The sequence below is a fragment of the Rhincodon typus genome, chromosome 3 (assembly GCF_021869965.1).
Source record: "Rhincodon typus isolate 14 chromosome 3, sRhiTyp1.1, whole genome shotgun sequence".
Classification (NCBI taxonomy): Eukaryota; Metazoa; Chordata; class Chondrichthyes; order Orectolobiformes; family Rhincodontidae; genus Rhincodon; species Rhincodon typus.
In genome coordinates this window covers 5,998,732-6,019,299 of record NC_063334.1, presented here as the reverse complement: position 1 = coordinate 6,019,299, position 20,568 = coordinate 5,998,732, and the positions used below count along the sequence as shown (strand labels likewise).

Below are 20,568 nucleotides of genomic sequence, written 5' to 3'. Positions count from 1 at the left end.
AAATCCATTTTCAGATCTGGAACACATTGCCTGATATTTGGTAGAACCACATTCAATTGTGGCTTTTAAAAGGAAATTGGATAATTAACTGGAGGGAAAACATCTGCAGCACTATAGGGAAAAGGGATGACCATAAGATTAGTTACCGTTGCAGACAATTGGTGTTGATAATGATGGACAAAATGTCGGTCTTCTGTGGTGTAGCCATTCTGTGAATATACCCATGACCTTCATTGCCTCTATGTTTGACTATTCCAACAGATTTTTTAACTGGCCCCTTGTCTTCCTCTATCTTTAAATGTGTGTTCATTGCAAGCTCTGTGGTTTAAATCCAAACATATTAGAAATCCCATTCACCATCCCATCTGTACTTGCTGACCTACATTGACTGCCAGTCTGGTCATGACTTGATGATAAAATTCTCACCTTTGTTTTCAAATCCTTCGATATCCTTATCCCTCCTTGGATCTGTAACCTCCTTCAGTTTTACAAACCTCTGAGGTCTGTATACTCCTCCAATTCTGGCCTCAATCATAAAATTGATCTTCTTTGCTCCATTGACAGCTGTGCATTAGCTGCCTAGGTCTGAAGCACAGGAATTGGCTACTGGAATCTCTCTATTGCTCCTCTTTTAAGAGGAAAACACAGAAACGTTTGGAGAAACTCAGCAAGTACACCAGCGTCCGTGTAGAGAGAAACAAAGTTAACACTTTGACTCTTCACTCTTTATAGTGACAAGGCTATTCCCACCTGTCCTAATAACAATTCTTTGGCTCAGTGACAAATTTCGTTTGATAATTTATCCTGTGAAACACTTTAACAATGTTTACAAAGCTATATGAAATGAATGCACTACTGCTATCGTTATGTGTGAGACCTAGCTATCTGAAAATTGCCATCTGCACTGACTGACAAAACATCACTGTCACTAATTCATTGATTGTGAATTGCTTTGGGTTTCCGAAGAATTTAAGCAGGTGCTGCACAAGTTCAGGGACAACAAGTTGTAAAGCTGGATGAACACAGCAGGCCAAGCAGCATCAGAGGAGCAGGAAAGCTGACATTTTGGGTCTAGACCCTTCTTCAGAAATTGCTGCACGAGTTCAGTTCTTTCTGAAATGTCAACTCTTCAAATTCGATTTTCTCCCAAAATCAGAAAAAGGACAATGGGGCAAAGAGACATATCGATGGGCCTCTGTCCCTACCAACACTCTGCTACCACAGCAGAAACTCAGCAGGTTACCCTTAACCCTTGTATCATATTTATGTGATGGTAGAGGTGGGGGCAGAGAGGTGCTGGAACTCCTTGCCTGCTGATTTTGATTGTAACTGTAACTAGTGATTCAACATATTGTGGACAGCCTTTCTTTTGAATTGTTTGTCAAACAAAGAAACATTATTTACCTATGTGACACTGCAGATTCTTTAAACTGTGGTTCCTGCTTTTATAGGTATTGCACTGGATGCCTAATGTAATATGACTGAGATTTGTTGCCTGCCAGTGGTGGGCTCCTGCAATGTGGTAGTAATAGGCTCTGACATTAGAAACTGGCTCAGGATCATCATAGTCTCAGACAAATAGTGCAAGTGCAGTCCTGACTCATCGTCTGTAGTGAACCTAAATGCTAGAGATGACCAGTTTAGTCAATGGTGAATTCACAATAACCAGACCTGATCCAGCCTTCATGTGGACTCACCAGATACCAATCAGAAGCAGATGTTTCTCCTTAACGAGTGGATAAAATGGTTAACTGATGTCCTTTTCTGTTCTGTTAGACAAAGGCAGAAACTTGATCTTATTTGGCCTGAACAGCACAGTGCCATACTATGCCATGCATGAAGTCACAAGAGAGAGGCAGGAGAGGTCCTGCACAACTGCACTGTTGTGGTAACACCATAATCACATGGGTTGTAGCTATCTAACTGGAAACCCACCATCATCTTCATGGGGGACTTGCCCCTCCAGAACAGGGTAAGGGGGCCACTCGGCTCCTCTAAAATGATGGTAGCGTTGAGCATCCTGGCGTTCCCACCCACCCAATGGAATGAGCTGTGGCAGGTGCTCACACACAACCCTGTGGGAAGATCCTCACTGGACCGACCCGGAGAGACAGGGAGCCGTGTAACGGGCCGTCACACCCTCCGCATCTGAGAGCAGGGACTCAGCGTCACAAGGAGCCGCTGACGGTCCCCGTGCCTTTTCCCCAGCGAGTTATAGAAGAAGCGGGAGCCGGGACCCAGGATCTTGAGGAGTCGGATCCGCGACCTCACGTACTTCGCGCCCCAGGACCAGACGAGCCGCAGGTCTCGGAGTGCAGCCCCCTTCACTTCATATACACCCCCCGCCCTCACACAGGGTGACCGAGATGTGACTCCAGCTCAACTCCCCTCCTTCTCCAAATCATTGATCCTTGATTTCCACCTCTTTGTCGACCCCCACACGAACTCCTGATAGAAGATGCGGACGTAAGCCTTGCATATGTCCCACCATAGCCTCAAGGAAGGGGTAGCCCCTCACCCACCCACCCTATCTCCTTCTCCAGCCCGTCCACAACCACAAATTGAACCCCACAGCCGTTCGTCCTCCAGCCGCAGGTTCTCAAGGTGCCAGTGCATCAGCAAGTTTTGGATGTAATTTTTGAAAAAGTTGTCCTAGTAGGCGATTTTATTTTTAGTTAGTAAGATCAAAAACTTTCACTCAACCAGCCTGCATTTTGTTGTTTGCTGTCCAATGCCCTCAGGCTTGGATGGTTTCTGTTTGCAGGTACAAATGAACAGCATTTGTTTAAAGGTGTGAATCAAATACAAATGATCTTTAATACTGCAGGCATTTGCAATTAGCGTTTTAAAGAAAGAACCCGCATTTATACAGCACCTTTGATGACTTATAGACATCCCAAGTCACACCACAGCCAATGCAACAGTCTTTGAGTGATAGTTACTGCTATAATGTAGGAAACACACCCACCAATAATGTACAAAACAAAGCCCCACAACAATTTTAGGGATGTTGGCTGTTAAAGGATGAATATTGGCCCCCTCCTCTCCCTTGAAGTATCATTACTGAGTATTGCACATCCATCTGACACGGTAGACTGGGCCACACAGTTCAACATTTCTCCTCAGCACCCCTCAATATTACACCAGAGTGCCAGCTGGGGTCTGTACTGACCTCAATGAGGGATGACTTAAATTCACAACCTGATACAAGGCAAAAGCGACATCACTGCGCTACAGTCGACATTGCAGACACAGGCATTCCTCTGGCAATGGTGTGTGTGTCGGAAATGATTGTGCACGTTGAAGTATTTTGTTCACCTACTCAAATTAAAACCAGTGAGTTCATTAAATATCCTGTAGGGAAGGAATTGTGCCACCCTTACCCAGTCTACCTGTGTGTGACACCAGACCAGTGGCAACGGAGATGACTCTTAATTGTCATTTGATGTGACACAGCAATTTGCATCAAATTTAAGAAAAGAGGCCAATTACTACATCTCAGGGCACCTATAAATGAATGATAAATGCTGACATTTGGATTTTGGGCTATGGGCAGTATTCAGAGTCCTTACGTCCAGCATTTTAGCTTTGTTTTGAGACTGAACTATCTATGCTATTGACAGGGGAGGCTATGGCCTATTGGTATTATTGCTGGACTGCTAATCCAGTAACCCAGCTAATGTTCTGGGAACTCTGGTTTGAATCCCATCATGGCAGATGGTGAAATTTGAATACAATTGAAAAAGAAATCTGGAATTAAGAGTCTAATGATGACTATGAATCTGCTGTCGATTGTTGGAAAAACCCATCTGGTTCACTAATGTCCTTTAGGGAAAGAAACTGCCATCCTTACCTGGTCTGGCCTACATGTGACTCCAGACCCACAACAATGTGATTGACTCTTAACTGCCCTCTGGGCAATTAGGGATGGTCAATAAGTGCTGCCCTAGCCAGCGTAATCCTCGTCCCATGAATGAATGAATTTATAAAAAGTATAGAAATCTATTCTATTGCACAGCTTCCTCAATGTCACCATCTACTACAAAGATGTTAGATGTGGATGCCAACTGTAAGTATCATATTTGTCAGTCTTATGCCCCCAGTTTCTGCAGAGAGCATCTCAACATCTCTTACCATTACCAGAAAGCTTCAGCCTCTTCTGCCAAAGTTAGAGCTGGAATCAGAACATCCCAACACTATGCCATCCATCCAAGATTCAGCTATCTTAATGTCTTTTATTTAATTAACTAGTTTACAGAAGAGTTCAGTCAATATGAAAAAATAATTCTTGTTTACTATCATTGCTCTTGCTTATAAAATAGTGGTCAAAAGACAATTAAATGGTTGTTTTGTGTTTAATTCATACAGTTAATATGGCAGCATGTTGGATTAAATGACTACTCACTTAATATCACAGCAGTTAATGTTTCGGGTCCAGTGACCCTTCTGAGGAAGGGTCACCGGACCCAAAACGTTAACTCTGTTTTCTCCTTCACAGATGCTGCCAGACCTGCTGAGCTTTTCCAGCAACTTTGTTTTTGTTCCTGATTTACAGCATCCGCAGTTCTTTTGGTTTTCACTTAATATCATGTTAGTCTATTGTATGTTAAAAGTCCTGCATAAAGTATGATACTTCCTATCATACTTTCAGTCATCTTAGAGAATAGATCATTGTCCAATACAGTCCAAGTACTGCCATGGGCAGTCTGTTCCAGGTTTAAGGTTTACTTCCTGTTACATTCCAGCATCGTACTTCAGCCACTGGGGTTTTTTTTGACTGACTCAAAATAAAACAACTGTGAATCACAACTGAGCACGTTAAATCAAATGTGAGGTCAATACCTAAAACAAAAGTCTCCACGACCTTCTACACCTCCAATTCCAACTTCTCCATCTCAAACACCTGTATCTCCTACTTTTGTCTATTGGCTATCCCCTGTCGGCCATTCACTGCTGTCCAACTCTGAAAGCCTATTCACCGTTCTCTATTCACAATCCTCTAATGCCCAATCTCTACAGCATATCTGCTAAAGCCCATTTAATACTAAGCATTCATTCATACTAAGCAAATGGTGTTCAATTTTCTACTGTTCATTTCCTATTGTAAATTACTTATTGGCCATCCAGTATTGTCCGTACCAATCCCACAGCTCCAAAGCATTTTTAACCAGTCATTATTCCATACCATCCAGGCTCCATGTTATTGTTGAGGAATGAGATACTTTCCTCTCTCACATGCCCTGTCTCCAAAGCAAACATTTTCTGATATCTTATTGCACAATGCAAAGCAGCATTGCACTCTCTTCACCATCCGTTAATGAAGTGTGCAACCTCAAACTTCAGACTGGTTCTTTCCCCAAAGTGATACTCTTATCTCTCTCAATCAACACCAGTTTGGATCAGTTTTATGCTGTGGCATTTGTGAATAACTTTCTATCAATTACTTGACTAGGAGCGTTTAGACCCTTACTGATGAGAGAACAGCCAGTTTCTACTTTCTGTATGCAGTGGGATTAAAGGGCGAAGTTAGCAGTCGCTTTACTGACTGGCTGATTTATAAATGAAAACCCATCCATTTCATGAAATGTACATCTAATTTTTGCTGTTAATAGACTAGGGGTGAGTTTGTCATGCCCTGGGAATGTGTTTTTAATCACTGTGAGTTGCCAAGTGTGTCCTGTATATTGCAAATGATGAGAACAAAATGAGGAGACACTCAAATCCCTTCTAACGATCAGCTGAAACTCTACAATTCAATGTCTGGACAGGTTAAAAAAAAGTTCCTGACACTGAATCAAATACCTTATAACATCAGCCAATGGAGACACAGCACCAGGTGTCCTTTGGAAGAAAAGCAATTTAATGAGGACAGCAGGCAACACCTTTCTATTTAGTATCAAACACAACAGGTGGAATCTTAAAGAAACTTTGAACAGGGTTGGCCATGAGGAGATCCGTGACAGAATTGTGTAAGAAGTTCAGTGAGGCCTACCTCAATGGCAGAGGCAAATTGCTGCAACATTTATGCATTCGCTGGACGTCAAGGTGAGTTTCCTGTTAGGCAGTGGCAAGTTGCCAAATAAGGGAGACTATTTCTTGTTAACAATCTTATTTATAGTACTTCTCACTTCCTGGTTTGGCAAACGTGCTGAACATACTGGTTGCCAAGAATTCTCAATACGCAGATCAGAGCGGGTACCTGATTATTTTAGTTTCCTACTAGTTCCAAAAGACCTCTATGTCGGACACCAGGCTTCAAAATCACAGGGCACATTCCCTGGGCACTGGCTACACGCACCCCATGATCACATCCAACTTTTGCCAGCCTCTAAGAACCCTCATGGTATATCTCCCATCCACTTATTGTGCACTCCTGCACTGCATCAGCAACTACTATCGCAATGTTGTAGCTAGGATACTTTGCGCATAGCCTATGCACACAGTTCATGAACTGGACCAGACTGCGTCACTGACTTGTGTGCTTGTTGTCAATTACAGTGCTCACTCACTCTGACTCTACTTGAATGTTGATAGCATCCCTGCCCTGCCTTGCCTTTTTCATACTTTACCCCCTCAGCCAGAGATACCGGATCATAGAATCCCTACAGTATGGAAACAGGCCCTTCGGCCCAACAAGTCCACACCGAACCTCGGATAATCCCGGCCGGACCCATCCCCCTATAACCCACCTAATCTACACATCCCTGAATGCTATGGGCAATTTTAGCATGGCCAATCCACCTAACCTGCACATCTTTGGACTGTGGGAGGAAACTGGAGCACCTGGAGGAAACCCACGCAGACACGGGGAGAATGTGCAAACTCCATACAGACAATCACCCGAGGCTGGAATTGAACCTGGGTCCCTGGCGCTGTGAGGCAGCAGTGCTAACCACCGTGCCACCCCTAGTCACAGTGCTGTTCTATTGCTGTGCTGTTTAGCTTGTCCTGGTTGTCAACAGACATCAGTCAAGTCAAGGGGTATGGCCTTAGCTCAGGGCATCCTAGCCCAGTAGATCAAGTGCAACCTTCAATACCAGTCCAAGGGCTTGGTCACGGTCAGCCAGTCAAACAGAGTCAGAATCCTTTCCTCATAAGGAGTGAGTGTTGGGCATGCCACCACTGGTTATGATTCTTTCTGCCCCATTATGGGCTGTTTTCCTCCTGGGATGAGAAACAGGTAGGTATACAGGAGATGAAATTGAGTGGTCCAGGTGTTACTGTTGGTACAAGAGGACGGGTGTCCTCAGCAGATAAGTAGGGTTAGTGGTGTCAGGGGTTGGGGTGGGTGAAAGGGAGTGAGAGAAGATGTTGCAGGCAATGGGTGAGAGTGTTAGAGCATGAGCCTTGGTGGAAAGTGGGTACAGAGGTAGGGATGGAGTGATGGTGAGCGACCGAAAAGGAAATGGCGCCACTTAGGCTAGCAGAGCAGAAAGATCATTGACCTTCTTCCTATAGCGCTGGGCATTCCTCCAGGTGGCTGAGACTGCTCTAACCTGGGTGGCAACCTCAGAGGAGACTGGCAATGTCTGGCATTGTGGTCTCCTCTGCTGGTCCTGGAGACACACAACATCCCACGCCTACAACACCCATCCAGCAGCACATTCAGGTCCCTGCTCACAAAGTCGAGCACAAAATTGACCTTATTTGCCATACCCAGGACAAATGACAGGAAACAGGCAAGGCAACTCCAGACTGGCAGTGCTTGTCCAGGTGTACAACAACCTTTTAATGAAGGCACCAGCAACACATAGGCTGGTTAATATTCCAGAATATCCTGGCAGTGATAAATTGTTTTGGGGACAGCCCATGGTAAGATGAGGCTAGAATTTGGTGACAGAGGTGTGATAGACAGGGGATGAGTAGTCAATGAGGTGAGTTTGGTAAGATATTATGAGGGATCTCACTGGGCCTCATGGTAAAAACCCTCCCAAAAAGAAAACTCAACACAATTTGGACTTTGGCAAAGACGGTAATATTCAGTCCAAAGCACTACCGCACTTAACAGCTTTTACAGGCCTGTCTTAAGTACAACACATATTTACACTTTACAATAAATCCCATTGTGACTCTCCAAAGCTCAAGCAATCAGTCAGTCCTGATTTAGTGGTAGTATTGTCACCTCTCTGTCAACCGTGTTTGAAAGGCCTGATCACAAGACAAGGGATGATATTACAGCTCGCTACATTGTCATTGGCACCATTTTCCAGATCGGCCATTAATTCAAGGTCCCATGGCACCAATTGGAAGAGCAGGGGAGCTCTTAATATTCAGACAAATGTTTATCCCTCAATCAATGTTACTAAACAACAGAATATCAGGTAATTATCACATTGCTGTTTGTGAGACCCAGTAATATTGACTCTTGCTCTTCTTAAGGTTCAACAACAAATACACCTGAAAAGTGCTCCATAGCTGGAAAGTATTTAAGATGACCTGTTACATAAACACACAACTACAAATTTTCTTTCCAGTTACAGCAGTAGGAGCTGCATTGCTGTTTTACTGTTAGCCCTTCTTACCTTTAATTTAAACATCACATTTTCCTGGTTAAACAGGTAAAAATCAAAGATAGTAGGAACTGCAGATGCTGGAAAATCTGAGATAACAAGGTGCAGAGCTGGATGAACACATTGTTTTTGCTCTGCTTGATATTTTTAGTAATCTCTCAAACCAATCTTTGAAACAGCACTGATTCCTAACCAGGCGTGTTGGAACTAGTATTCAGCCTACAGCGAGATTCACCACTCCCTGATGGGTTACCCAAGGTGAAGGAGGATGGCTGAGGTCTTTGTGTGCACTACACATGGGAGGAATGCCTGGGAGTAAACACCCATGCCTTTCCATATAAATACTGAAATGATTCCACAGACTGTGCAGGGAACCGCTTGCAGCAGGTTTGTAAAAATTACTTAGTAGTGTGGGTGTGTATACTTTGCAAAATAACTGCTTTTAGAAATAGGATCAAGGTATGCTGCTACTGTTTGTAGCAAGAGGGCTGCTGTCGTGGGAGTGTGTCTTGATTTGTACCATCCTCATACGCTGACTTTAGCTCATCTGCAACCATTCCGTGACAGTGTATGGTCACTTTCCAAACTTGGAGGCCTCAGAATTATACTCTATTGTGGTTTTGTTTTAAGAGTTTGATTAAATTGTGTCATGCATAACAATATGGATTTATCTGGGCACATGGTTTTATAGCATTGCTTATACAATATGAAGCAATTACAATGCTGAGAGTGGAGTACACCCTTCATATTATTCAAACTACAACTAAATACATATGAAGGAAGGGAGTGTTGCTGCTGAGTAGAGGGAGTCTGTATTGTTACTTATTGAATAACTTAATATTATTTTTGTCTCTGCCTTGTTACCAGCTGCAGATTCCTCTGAGAAACCATAGGGAAAATCCAAGCCTTTGGCCCCTGCCACAATCTTCAATTCATTGGCATTGATTTTATCCCCCACATGGCAACTGTCTCAGGTTGAACCAGAGTGTTCTCAGCATTGGCATCTTATTCCAACCTGGACTCAGCTTCCAACACAATATTTTACCCGTCATTAAGTCAAACTACTTCCACTTCTGTAAACTGCCGATTGTGGCTCCTTCCTCTCCTAGCCCATCATTTGCTGAAACCCTCATCTATGTTCCTCATAACTTCAGATTCAAGGCACTGTTGGCCAACTTCCCTTTTTCTACTTGCCTTAAACTTGAACTCATTTAACACGGTGCTGTCTGTGACCTAACTCAAATCAAATCACATTCTCCCATCAGCCCTGTTCTCACTAACCAGTCTACAAAGCCTCAATTTAAAAATTCTCATCATAGCTTTCAAATCCCTCAATAACTTTGTATCTCCATTACAGACTAATCTTCTTCAGTTGTGTAACCCTCCAAGTAGATCCACATTAATCCGGTTCTGCCCTCATGCATCTGCGGATCCCTTTGCTCCCAACATTAGTGACCATGCCTTCAGTGAGGTCATAGCTTTGGAATTCTCTCCTTAAGGCTTTTTGTGTTTCTGTCTCTTACTTAAAAGCTATTCCTTTAACTAACATTTTGGTTGCCAATTCTAATACTTTGTTGTCAGACCTAGTGTCAATTTTTATTTGATTACATCCCAGTTAAGCACTATAAGACACTTTACACTTTTAAAGGTGCAATGTAAAGGCAAGCTTTTGCTGGGGATCTCAAGCAAAAATAAGTTCTTCAGACAACAAACAAAATCAGTAACAACATTAGCATCATGGGTGATGTCACACTATTAACTCGATGCGATTTTAAAATTTTGTTTAGGAATACAATATATAAATCTGAAAACAAGACACAGATCTGCCACCACACTTAATTCATTTCAAACAGGTTTTCAAATAAAATCTACTTTTTCATTCCGTTTATTTTAACAAAACTTTCCAGAAGCGTGAATCCATAGGAGTGCCTGCAAGCTGACAGAACATTTCAGAAAGACAATGAATGAACCAAACTCTTTTAAAGAATTAAGGACAGAAAAATTCTCAGGGATGTTCACCATCAGACAATGCAGCAAGCACAGCAGAAACTAACCAGCGCAGTCAGTTTGGCAGTAGACTGAGTGACACTACTCAGGATTTAATGGCATGACTACATTCGCTGATATTGAAACAAGGTGAGGAAAAGAGGATTAAAAAGTTGAGGATCTGGTGTTACACTATGATGGAGAGCGGTGAAAGTCTAGTACGATAAAATAACAGTAAGGAATAAGATGAAACATGTTGCATAGGCTTCACAATGCATTTTGTGCAGAATCCTGGCCCAAACCCTAGACATTAACCAAATAAATACTTGGAATAGAAGCACTTCCTTTATGAGTGCAATTGTTGCCATATGGAGTGAACTTCAACCAATTTTTGTCACAATTTTCCCTCAGGAAAATATTTTATTTTAAGAGAATCAAATCAAATGAATGATTTGATTCTTTGGCTTGATACTTTATATTTTAATTTTAATGCGAGCCCATCTCTTGTCTAAGAGGCATTGACAGTTGAAGTCTTTAACATGGATTTTTTTTTTACTCATTTTGCTAGTTCTATCTTCTCATGCTCATTCTTTCCTTGTAAAGAAACTACACTTGTTCCATTTGCACTTGGAGATTTCAAGCATCCAAACAGCCATACTGCCTTTCTAATCCACCTAACCTGCTACACAGTAAAACACATCTTTGGAGATCAACATGTTAGAATGGGTCTCTGTTCATCTGCAAGCCTAATGTAGCTGAGCTCACTTCTTTCATTGAGCCTGGTCATCATGGTTATCAGCTCTCAGGAGTGTTGCAATGAACATTAACTTAAGCAAGGCCATCATCTCTTGTAACAGCCACCTGTTCTTCAAATAGCATTCCCATTAGACTGAAACAAAACTTTAAAAGGTACGATTTCTGCACTTTGTTCTTAAATTGTGATACAGAAAGATGAAAGGTCATAGTCTCTACTGCAGGTCATTACTAATACTCGAAAGGGAAGAGCTGGTGGATTTAATAGCGCCAAACTTGCTTTATAAAAGCCTAGAGATTGTAGGTGATAGAAAAAAACTAACAGAAAGCAAGATAACATCACAGTTGCTGAGGGGAAAAAAATGTACAGCATAAAATAAAACAAGTTTTTTTAGCATGGTGTCTATTTTCTCTGATTACATTCCTGTGAGGAGCCTTTTTACAATTTACAAAGGCAATATCTAAGTGCAAGTTGAATTGTAGCTGAGATTGTACGAAAGGTGCGGGAATTTCATTTGGCGTTCAGAGATTGTAAGGCTAAAGATATCAATAAATTAAGACATGTAAAAGGTTACACCAGATATAAGAGATGATAATAGTTGAAAGAAAAACATCTGTATTTATATAATAACTTTTTCTTTCACATAAGTGCCTCAGAGAGACCACATACAGTGCTTACTTTGAGTCACTATTTTTATGCAAACAAATGAAACATCCAGCTGCCATGAAATGAATGATAAATTAATCTCTTCCTGGTCTGTTGATCACTAGCAAAAACCTCTGCTCTTCTTTGATTAGTAACTGGGAAATTATGACCCATCATAATCCCCAAATTGTTTCCGTATGGATTCCACATTCATAGCTTTACATTTTTGCATCCATAGTTACTACAAAGACAGTGCTGGCGTCATTCCTGATGCCCAAACCCACACAAATTCAATCATCAATTATTCCTTTCAATTTGTTGGTAATCCCTTTCTTAAAATATGTTGCAATCATTACTCTACAAACAACGCGCAGAACAAATGGAACAAGCAAAAAGTTGTTCCGGGCCAATTTCAGTTGTCTAATATATCAAACTGCATTATGCTCTCACGCCATAAGTCTTCAGTAAAACAATTGACAGGAATAACTTCACCAGAGATAGTATGTTCCTGTTAGGGTGAAGGGTAAGGCTGGTCGGTGTAGGGAATGCTGGATAAGTAGCGAAATTGAGGTTTTGGTCAAGCAGAAGAAGGAAGCAAATGGCAGATACAGACAGCAGAAATTGAGTGATTCTCTAGGAGAGTATAAAGGCAGTAAGGAGCATACTTAAGAGGCAAATCAGGAGGGCAAAAAGAGGACATAAGATAGCTTTAGCAAATAGGGTTAAGGAGAATCCAAACGGATTCTACAAATGCATTAAGGACAAAAGGGTAACGAGGGAGAGAGCAGAGCCCCTTAAAGATCAGCAAGGCTACCTATGTGTGGAACCGCAGGAGATGGGGGGAGATACTAAATGATATCTTGCATCAGTATCTACTGTGGAGAAGGATATGGCATGTAGAAGACATGGGGAAATAAATAGCAACATCCTGAAAAATATCCATATTACAGAGGAGGAGATGCTGGATGTCTTAAAACACATAAAGATGGATAAATCTGCAGGACCTGATCAGGTGTACCCTGGAACTCTGTGGGAAGCTAGGGAAGAGATTGCTGGGCCCCTTGCTGAGATATTTGTATTGTCAATAGCCATAGGTGAGGTGCCGGAAGACTTGACGTTGGCTAATGTTGTGCCATTAATTAAGAGAGGTGGTAAGGAAAAACTAGGGAGCTATAGACCAGTGAGCCTGACATTGGCGGTAGGCAATTTGTTGGAGGGAATCCTGAAGGACAGAATTTACATGTATTTAGAAAGGCAAGGACTGATTAGGGATAGTCAACATGGCTTTGTGCATGGGAAATCATCTCTCACTAAATTGATTGAGTTTTTTGAAGAAGTGTCAAAGAGAATTAATGATGGCAGAGCGGTGGATGTGATCTATATGGGCGTCAGTAAGGCACTCAACATGGCTACTCATGGTAGACTGGTTAGCAAGGTTAGATCACATGGAACAGAGGGAGAACTAGCTGCCCTGGATACAGAACTGGCTTGAAAGTAGAAGACAGAGGGTGGTGGTGGAGGGTTGCTTTTCACACTGGAGGCCTTTGACTAGCGGTGTGCCACAAGGATCGGTGTTGGGCCCACGACTTTTCATCATTTATATAAATGATTTGGATGTGAACATAGGAGGTATGGTTAGTAAGTTTGCAGATGACACCAAAATTGGTGGTGTAGTGGCCAGCGAAGAAGGTTACCTCAGAGCACAGTGGGACCTTGATCAGATGGGCCAATGGGCCGAGGAGTGGCAGATGGAGTTTAATTTAGATAAATGTGAGGTGCTGCATTTTGGAAAGACAGATCAGGGCAGGACTTATACACTTAATGGCAAGGTCCTGAGGAGTGTTGCTGAACAAAGAGACCTTGGAGTGCAGGTTCATAGTTCCTTGAAAGTGGAGTTGGATAAGATAGTGAAGAATGTGTTTGATATACTTGCTTTTAATGGTCAATGCATTGAGTATAGGAGTTGGGAGGTATCTTGCAGCTATATAGGATATTGGTTAGGCCACTTTTGGAATACTGCGTGTATTTCTGGTCTCCCTGCTATAGGAAGGATGTTGTGAAACTTGAAAGGGTTCAGAAAAGATTTAGAAGGATGTTGCCAGGGTTGGTGGGTTGGAGCTATAGGGAGAGGCTGAATAGACTGGGGCTATTTTCCCTGGAGCACCGGAGCCTGAGGGGTGACCTTATAGAGGTTTATTAAATCATGAGGGGCATGGATAGGGTACATAAATAAGGTCTTTTCCCCGGGATAGAGTAGTCCAAAACTAGAGGGCATAGGTTTAAGATGAAAGGGGAAAGATTTAAAAGGGACCAAAGGGGCAACTTTATCATGCAGAGGGTGGTGCATGTATGGAGTAAGCTGCCAGAGGAGGTGGTGGAGACTGGTATAATTACAACATTTAAAATGCATCTGAAAGGGTATATGAATAGGAAAGGTTTAGAGGGATATGCGCCAAATGCTGGCAAATGGGACTAGATTTATTTATGATATCTGGTTGGCATGGACAAGTTGGACCATTTGTATAGCTCTATGTCTCTATGACTCTAAGTCTGCACACCTGGGGCACATTTTTATTAATATGTAGTTAAGCTCTACTATACATCCTTTTCCCTCTAGCACCAATATGTAACCACCACCTGAAGCAATCAATACGCTACAGCAGTTTCCTGCACCAATGTCCATTCAACCATGTTGTTAACGTCTGGGCAGGAGAGGTGACTGAGGTGACAGTGGGGGAGCACTTTGTGGCCAGTGACCATAGTTCTACTAATTTTAAAACAGTTATGGAGAAGGACAAAAATGGTCCACAAATTCAAGTTCTGATTTGGGACAAGGCAAATTTTGACGGAATTAGACAGGAGCTTGCAGGGGATGATTGGAGTAGTTTGTTTGCAGGTAAAGGGACCTCTGGCAAGTGGGAGGGCATTAAAAGTGTGATAGCTAGAGTTCAAGGTCTATATGTTCCTGTGACGGTGAAAGGCAAGGTTGGCAGGAGTAGGGAACCCTGGATGACAAGAGATATTGAGGCTCTGACCAGAAAAAAGGAGGCATGGCTCAAGTACAGGCAGCTTGGATCAAAGGAACCCCTGGAGGTATGTATGGGATACAGGAGTTTATTGAAGAAGAAAATCAGGAGGGCGAAAAGGTGGCACGAGATAGCTATGGCTGAGGTGAATCCAAAGAGATTCTTTAAGTATATTAAAGGAAAAAAGAATAACTGGAGACAGAATAGGATCCCTCAAGGACCAAAGTGGACATGTATGTGTGGAACCGCAGGAGATGGGTGAGGTCCTCAATGAATATTTGTCCTCTGTGTTTACCGTGAAGGAAGACAAGAAGACTTCGGAACTTGCGGAAGTTAGTAGTGCTATCTTGGGCACAGTCCATTTCACAGTAGAGGTGTGGGAAGTATTAGAATATATGAAGGTGGATAAATCTCCTGGTCCTGATCAGATATATACAAGAACCCTGCAAAAGGCTGGAGAAGAAATTGCAGGGGCCCTGGCTGATATATTTGCATCATCGTCAGCCACGGATGAGGTCCTGGAAGACTGGAGGGTGGTGAATGTTGTGCCCTTATTCAAGAAGGGCTGCAAAGAAAAACCTGGCAACTATAGAGCAGTAAGCCTTACATCTGTAGTAGGTAATTTACTTGAGAAGATTCTGAGGAATCAGATAGATGTGCATTTGGAAAGGCAGGGTTTGATTAGGAGTAGTCAGCATGGCTTTGTGTGTGGGAGATCATACCTGACAAATTTACTAGAGTTCTTTGAAGAAGTGACCAGGAAGGTTGGTGAGAGCAGGGCAGTAGAATTAGTCGAAATGGATTTCAGTAAAGCCTTACATGGAATCCAGGGAAAGCTGGCAAATTGGATACACAATTGGCTTGATGGTAGGAAGCAGAGGGTAATAGTGGAAGGAAGCTTGTCAGACTGGGGGCCTGTGACTAGTGGTTTGCCTCAGGGGTTGGTGCTGGGCCCATTGCTGTTTGTTGTCTATATCAATGATTTGAATGAGAACATACAAGACACGATTAGTAAGTTGGCAGATGACACTAAAATAGGTGGTATCATGGACAGTGAGGAAGGTGTTCAGAAATTACAGCAGGGTCTTGATCATCTGGGGAAGTGGGCTGAGAAATGACAAATGGAGTTTAATATAGATAATTGTGAGGTGTTGCATTTTGGAAAATCAAATCAAGGGTAGGAGTTTCATGGTGAATGGTAGGGTCTTAAGGAGTGTAATGTAACAGAGGGACCTTAGAGTTCAGGTCCATGGTTCTCTGAAAGTGGAGTCACAGGTAGACAGGGCAGTGAAGAAGGCTTTTGGCACACTGGCCTTTTACAGTCATGATGTATAGAAGTTAGGAAGTTATGTTGCAGTTGTACACAGCGTTGGTGAGGCTGCACTTGGAGTATTGTGTTCAGTTTTGGTCACCTTGCTATAGGGAACATGTTATTAAATTGGAGAGAGTGCAGAAGAAATTTACAAGGATGTTGCCAGGACTCAAGGGACTGAGTTATAGGAAGAGGTTGGACAAGCTAGGACTTTTCTCTTTCGAGCGTAGGAGACTGAGCGGGGATCTTACTTAAGTGTATAAGATCATGAGAGGCGTGGATAGGGTGAATGCACTCAGTCTTTTTCCCAGGGTTGGGGAATCGAGAACCTAGAGGGCATCAATTTAAGGTAAGAGGGGAAAGGATAAAAGGGAACCTGAGGAGCAACTTTTTTACACAAGAGGGTGGTATACATTTGAAATGAGCTGCCAGCAGAAGTGGTTGAGGCGGGTACATTAGTAACATTTAAAGGGCATTTGGATAAATACATGGATAAGAAAGGTTTAGAAGGATACGGGCCAAGTGCAGGGAAATGGGGTTAGCATGGATGGACATTTTGGTCAACATGGACTGATTTGGGCCGAACGGCCTGTCTCCGTGCTGTAGGACTCTATGACTCTATGATGTGTAAAATGCAACCCTTAAGGTTTCTGTGAAAATTCCACCCACATTAATTTTCAAAGTGGAAGAAAAAGCTTAATTGTAAAACATGAATCATGATTATTCACATCAATTTGGAGGGAAAGTCCCATGTGATTACCTCACTGCCTCATTTGAATATGTCCCATCTGAAAGAGATGGTGAAACACCCTGAGATAATTGTGAAATCCAAGAATGTTCAAGGGGCGAGATAAGACATGACATTTAAAAACAGAGAGAGGAGTAAACTTGTGCACATGGAGGGGTAATGTCAGAACCTACATAGATATGACCCTCATAACTGACATGGATGACTAACCAGACTTTTTGAAAAAAATGATCAGTTGTTGATATTGCAAATGTTTCACAAAGACATTGAAATTACTGATGTAATTGGCCAACATTATGACCAATGAATTACTGATGTAAAATGAGCTCCAAAAGCTGTGGGGAAATAAGTCTACAGTGAATGAACCTAAATTAGTAGACCTTACAGAGGCATGAGAAGTAGCAGCATATACTAAATCCATAAGCAATTGAAACAATGGGGAGCAGATTAATAAAAAACTAAAACTCAATAGTGGTTTATCCTTGAGCATGGCTAACTAGGTAGGCCTCTAGCCTCAATGTAGGAAGGAGGATTCCTGGAGGAAATGCACAGTGGCTCAGTGGTTAGCACTGCTGCCTTACAGCACCAGGGTCCTGGGTTTGATTCCACCCTTGGGTGACTATCTGTGTGGAGTTTGCATATTCTCCCTGTGTCTGTATGGGTTTCCTCCCACAGTCCAAAGATGTGCAGGCTAGGTGGATTGGCCATACTAAATTTGCCTCTCATGTTCAGGGATGAGTGGGTTATAAGGGGATGTGTCTGGGTGGGATGCTCTGAGGTTGGTGTGGACTTGTTGGGCCAAAGGGCCTGTTTCCATGCTATAGGGATTCTATGAATCAGTCTTCATGTTTCATTTGCAACCTCTGTTTCAGTGATTTAAAGAGGCTGCTTTCAAATTTTTGCTTGCACTTTAGGCCCATACTCCTCATCTGTGTAGAGTGGGGCATACAGATCGAAGGACTTCCTTGTGAGCCAGACCAAGGTGGTCATTTAACAGGCCCAGGCAGTAGGCTGTGAAGGAAGTCCTAGCACCCAACAGTCTGCCCATTTTTCAGAGTTACATCCATGCTCGGGTGTCCATGGAGAAGGAGCATGCAGAGTCCATCAGTTCAGTACAGGCCTTCAGTGAGAGGTGGCCACCACAGTGGGCTGAGATGTATCATCACCTTCGGCAGCATCTTTTTAATTTTAATTTTGATTTTTGTTTGTGTTATGTGCCCATCAGGTACTGCTTCCGACAGTTTTCTTTTCAAAAGAATAGAACAGAGCATTGCTGGAAGTTACCCCTCCACAACCAGCTTTTGGTACTGCAATTTCTTGACAGGATCCACTGAGAAGACACAAAATGTATTTTCTTATCCCTGTCATGACATTACCATTTAGTTTCATAAACGATTACTAATAAAACGAAATCCTGTATTGTTAAACCATTTCAATTTAATATCTTCTTGGGACAATTCTGCTCCTTTCTGTACTGGTCATGTCACATCAAGTACAACAGTCTTTATAATGAGTGAGCTGCTTATCAGACTTTTAGCAGAAGGGATGTGGGAACTTCCAGTTGTGTTTTGACGCAGTTACAATTTGAAGGTCCAGCTACTGTAATTAAAATGCAGAGTTCTGGTCATGTGTGTTCCAGAGACTTGAAATTCATCAGCGTTCATAGAACATAGAACATAGAACATTACAGCACAGTACAGGCCCTTCGGCCCTCGATGTTGCGCCGACCTGTGAAATCAATCTGAAGCCTATCTAACTTACACTATTCCATTATCATCCATATGTTTATCCAATGACCATTTAAATGCCCTTAAAGTTGGCGAGTCGACATGTGATAGTCTTGAGGAATTCGAGGAGTGTGCGTTGTAAATATGAGCACGTGCCGTAAGTCTGGCTTGCTACCTGATCTAAAGGGCAAATCCCACAGGTAATGTAGCCATTGATGCTAATGCCAGAATGGGGCGGTGAGATCATACAGATCCTCTCACAGAAAGTGTGAGTTGTTTATCCAGTTATGTGTCAGCATGAAACTAAAATTGTAGAACGGTTACAGCATTAGAGAAAAGCCATTCAGCCTGCTGTGCTAACATGCTGTCACAGTTCATCCCAAGCACCCAACTTTTCCTTATACCTTTACACTTCTTCAGATAAATATCCAATTTCTTTTGAATAAAACATAGTACGGGAAGGCACTTTGTTCCAATAAATGCGAGTAGATTATTCAAGAAAAAGCAAAATACAAAATGTCCATCTTTTAAACTCTGCTGTGAAATGCATGGCACAAGCTGAAGAAAGGTTCAGGATGCATTAAAAGCAGTGTGCAGGAAGAACTGCTTCCATATAGGTGCAGTTAGGGATTTGAGATAACTCCTGCCCTTATTTGAAAAGGCTTTTCCTCCTTTAACTTGTGATTGACTTGGCTCTGAATTTAAGATTACATTTCCTTTTTCCTGGATATCCCCCCCTTCCACCCCCACACCCCCAACCACCCACAAAAGAGTTTGTTTTGTGACAATTCTATCAAATCATTATTTAATTTTCTTTTATTCATTGAGGTGGAACGTGGACATCAATGGCTGGGCCAGCGTTTATTACCCATCTCGAATTCATGGAATTATAGAATCCTACTGCGTGGAAGCAGGCCATTTGGCCCATCAAATCCAAATCAACAGCATCCCACCCAGAACCATCGCCATACCCTATCCCTGTAAAACCTGCATTCCCATGACTAATCCACTCAACCTGCACGTTTGGACTGTGGGATGAAACTGGAGCACACGGACGAAACCCACGCAGACATGGGGAGAATGTGCTAACTCCAGACAGTTGGCCGAGGGTGGAACTGAACCCGGGTACCTGGAACTGTGAGTCACCATGCCACCCCTCAATTGTCCGTGAGAAGTTGGTGATGAACTGCTGCAGTTGTAGGTACACACGCACACTGTCGTTAGAGAGGGAGTTCAAGGATTTGGACCCAGCAACAGTAAAGGAACAGCATTGTATTTCCAAGTCAGAATGATGAGTGATTTGGAAGGAAATTTGCAATAATGGTGGTAGCTTTCCCAGGTATCTGCTGCCCTTATCCTTCTTGATGGCAAAGGTCACAGGTTTGAAATGAACTGTGTTGAACTGCTTGCAGGGCATCTTGTGGGTGGGACACACTGTTGCCAGTGGTGGAATGACTGTTGAAGATGGTGGATAGGTCACCAATCGAGTGGGCAGCTTTACTCTGGTTGGAGCCCAACACCTTGAACAGATTACCTCTTAATCCTGTATCGCTAAGGAAATAGGAGGCGTTTTTGGCCACCACTTGGTGACTTCATGTGCAATTTTTACCAAATCATTCAACAAGTTGAGGTCATAGGCAGGCTGAGTGGTTCCTTGGCCCTTTCTCCCCTAGTATTAGCGCTGCTGGGGAGGGGCAGCAAATTGCTAAATAGGTTTTGGGGAGGGAGTTTTTTTTCCCAGGGGGGGGGGGGGGGGGGCACTGCTGAACCAAACTAGAGTAAGCCTATGGTCACCCTAAACTTCAATCAGCTACCACAGCCTGGGGCTGCTATTGCCCAGCTCTTCATTAATCCCCGCTG

General features: G+C 42.8%; 1 protein-coding gene across 1 annotated transcript in view; it reads right to left on the bottom strand.

Moving 5' to 3' along the window:
* The window catches only part of LOC109917413 (methylcytosine dioxygenase TET3-like), a gene marked incomplete at its 5' end in the record, with an annotated part of 225,051 nt that overhangs the window by 178,988 nt on the left and 25,495 nt on the right, over nt 1-20,568 (bottom strand). The window lies entirely within an intron of this gene.